Below are 3,907 nucleotides of genomic sequence, written 5' to 3' on the forward strand. Positions count from 1 at the left end.
ACAGCAATTCTGAATGGAGTTTTGAATGTCATTAAGAAACTGGGATGGTGGTTCCTGTGGTAGAAGGACACTAATAATCAAGGTATGCACTATGTTGGGTGGAAGGAACTGTGTCAATTGATGAAACAGGGGGGACTTGGGTTCCACAGTCTTACCCGATGGAGGGGAGCTCTCTGTGCCCGTACCATGTGGGACTTGATCCAGAACACAGACTCTCTTTTGTTTAAATTGTTGAGAGCAAAATATGGGATGAATATATATGATAATATACAGGGAAAGCATGTATCAACTACTTGGAAGGTGAACCAATATGGTACAAGGGCGTTGCATCCTATTATAAGGTGGACCATTATGAATGGTCAGCAAATTGATGCGCTGCAGGACACTTGGATTCTTGACTGGAACATTGCTATATAGATAACGTTTGTTAATGTGGATGAGGTGGAGAATGCCAAGGTGAGCAAGTTTTTGAACAACTCAATTCAGTGGAATGAGCAATTTACCAAAATTTGTTTTTGTAAGATTATGACTAAACAGCCATCAACTTTGAAAGAGGGGCTAGTGGGGATTGTCTTGAGCTTATTCACTCCATAATGGATATGAAGATTGCTGGTATGCATATAGGGCTAACAGTTATATAGGAGTCTACCAATTCTGTTGGCTTAAAAATCTCAAGCGGCACCTTCACGAAGATTTTTTTTGGTGGCGATTGCTTAGAGAGTGCTTTCTAGGGACGTTGCAGACCCTATAACAGTCTCTCTCTTTAAAGAGATTGTAGGAATTCAATTCTATGTTGACAAGGGTCTTGCCACCTAGACTTGCAACTTCTTAAGGGAATTTTCCAATTTCTCAAGTGTACTAGATTCAAATTTTCAAGATAGTTGATTCCTCCTTTTAGTAAAAATTGACCTCTACTTAAAGTCTTAAGCAGGAGAGAGTAGTAGTTGACTCCATCAAATGTTTGTATGTCCCTCCCTCCCACCGCTCTCGTGGGTTGAATTAACTTTTAAATTAAAGTCTACCTCAAACTTAAGTTGAATTCAGAAATGAAAATTTTATCAATATTCTAGCAATTTTCTATCTTAATAAGCAATTCTCGCATGTCTAAAATTTGTTTAATGATTTTCAAAAGTCAAGTTGATACTTTTTCAAAAATTGGATGTGCTTTGAGGATTATTTTTCCTTGTATAAGAGAACGAATTTTCTTCTCTAATACTTGAGATATAATCTTAACATTCAAAATAAAAAAAGATCAATCAATTTAAGGTATTTAAAGAAAGTGGAGCCTCTTCTCGAATTCAATTGAAATCAAAAGATGCGTGAATGCGCCAAAAATCAAGAAATGCACGAAGTGCATCAAAAGTCAAAAGATACGCAAACAGTGTCACCAGAAAAAGAGAAGAAAAGTAAGATGGCTTCCTTCCTTTAAATCCTTAGATCTCAAAATACCCGATCTCCTTCAAGTACTTGACTTTGAAAATCTTGAATTCAGATTCTTCACAATGCATAAATTTTCTATCAAATAAAAGAACATATGCAAGAGAATTGAAAAGATTGAATTTCATTCTTCGACCTAAACTCTTTGAAGTTGATTTTAATTCAAAATCTATTTATGGGAGAACACAGTTTAATTTCTACAAAATTTGGTTTGGATCAACAAAACCTAAATCCTTAAACCTTTTCAAGGTTAGTTGGAGTCAACTCTACTTCTCACATTATTTGATAAATTTGATCCCGTTTATCATTCCGACAGGGTCCAAATGGTTAGAGGAATTTTTTTAATAACAAGAATGAATATTCAACTCTTGTTAAAAAATCAAATCCTGTCCTTGAGAAATGTTTGTAAGTCCTTGCACAAAGGCATCTCTTCTTTTTAAGCCTTTGTAACAAAATTACACTCTATGCTGGGTCCACGATCAACCCAATTAGAGGAGTATTTTGTAATGCTGGGAATTGCCATTCAAAATAAAACCATGACTGAGCAGAGTGCCCGACTCCAATTTGAGGAGTTTGAGGCCTTGCAGGGCTTTTTCTTTAAGGCTCAATAAAACTCCAAATCGTACAAATCCTGAGTGGTCTATGCTCGTGATAAGATAGCGTAACTTAGAACTTTTCAAGTAGGATACTTGGTCTAGGTTCTTTGGATGCATATCTTAGCCTACCGAGAAATCAGTGGAGGAGCTTGAACGAACTCAAGACTGTCCTTTTGTCGTAGAGATGGTCTTTGAGAAAATTTCAAACATTAACTGATCAACCCTGGAGAATGCCACCCGATATTCTTAAATATTGGGGCGGCTCTTCAGGAAGTACCATGCCAGATGAGTGTCAAAACTAAATCAATTTCAAAACTCTTCAAACTTAAATTCACCAAAATCTAAATTCAATCAAATCAAATTCTCCACATTCAAATTCAAAATCTTCCAAATTCAGATCTCTATCTAAAATCATAATTTCAATCAACCTCAAATCATGTCAATTCCAATCAAAATCTAAAATTTAAAAATCATTCAAATTCAAAACCAAAATCAAACTTTCTTTTATTTAGGTTAGGTGTGAGTCCCAGTGCTTACTTTCCTTAGGATTAGATCTGCTAGTGGTGGAGCAAGCCCCTCGTGGCACAATCCTAGCATCCAAAATTAAATTTCGGGTTAGATAGCTTTTATCGAATCCTTAGAGATTCTGGCAGACTATCTCCTTGGCTAGTTCCCTTAGTTAGATGTGAGTACCTGTGCTTTCTAGCTAGGTTAGTCATTGAATACCCAGTACAAACCCGATCCATTAGGAGTAGGTGTGAGTCCCTGTGCTTCCTACCTCCTAGGATCTCGACTGACTAAAAGTGGAATTAAGCCTATTGGGCCCCACATAGTCTAGTCACTCTTTCTTTTCTTTAAGGTTATGTGTGAGTCTCAGAGCTTCCTTTCCTTAGGATTAGATCTGCTAGTGGTGGAGCAAGCCCCTCGTGGCACCATCCTAGCATCCAAAATTAAATTTCGGGTTAGATACCTTTTGTCGAATCCTTAGAGATTATGGCAGACTATCTCCTTGACTAGTTCCCCTAGTTAGATGTGAGTCCCTGTGCTTTTTAGCTAGGTTAGTCATTGAATACCCAGTATAAACCAGATCCATTAGGAGTAGGTGTGAGTCCCTGTGCTTCCTATCTCCTAGGATCTCGACTGACTAAAAGTGGAATTAAGCCTATTGGGCCCCACATAGTTCAGTCACTCTTTCTTTTTTTTTAAGGTTAGGTGTGAGTCCCAGAGCTTCCTTTTCTTAGGATTAGATCTGCTTTTGGTGGAGCAAGCCCCTCGTGGCACAATCCTAGCATCCAAAATCAAATTTCGGGTTAGATAGATTTTGCCAAATCCTTAGAGATTCTGGCAGACTATCTCCTTGGCTAGTTCCCCTAGTTAGATGTGAGTCCCAGTGCTTTCTAGCTAGGTTAGTCATTGAATACCCAGTACAAATTTGATCTGTTAGGAGTAGGTGTGAGTCCCTGAGCTTCCTATCTCTTAGGATCTCGACTGACTAAAAGTGAAATTAAGCCTATTGGGCCCCACATAGTCTAGTCACTCTTTCTTTTCTTTAAGGTTAGGTGTGAGTCCCTGTGCTTCCTTTCCTTAGGATTAGATCTGCTAATGGTGTAGCAAGCCCCTCGTGGCACCATCCTAGCATATAAAATTAAGTTTCGGGTTAGATAGCTTTTGCTGAATTCTTAGTGATTATGGCAGACTATCTCCTTGGCTAGTTCCCTTAGTTAGATGTGAGTCCCAGTGCTTTCTATCTAGGTTAGTCATTGAATACCCAATATAAGTCCGATCCGTTAGGAGTAGGTGTGAGTCCTTGTGCTTCCTATCTCCTAGGATCTCGACTAACTAGTAGTGGATTTAAGTCTCTTGGGCCCCACTAT

The sequence above is a fragment of the Dendrobium catenatum genome, unplaced genomic scaffold (genome assembly GCF_001605985.2).
Source record: "Dendrobium catenatum unplaced genomic scaffold, ASM160598v2 fragScaff_scaffold_670, whole genome shotgun sequence".
Classification (NCBI taxonomy): Eukaryota; Viridiplantae; Streptophyta; class Magnoliopsida; order Asparagales; family Orchidaceae; genus Dendrobium; species Dendrobium catenatum.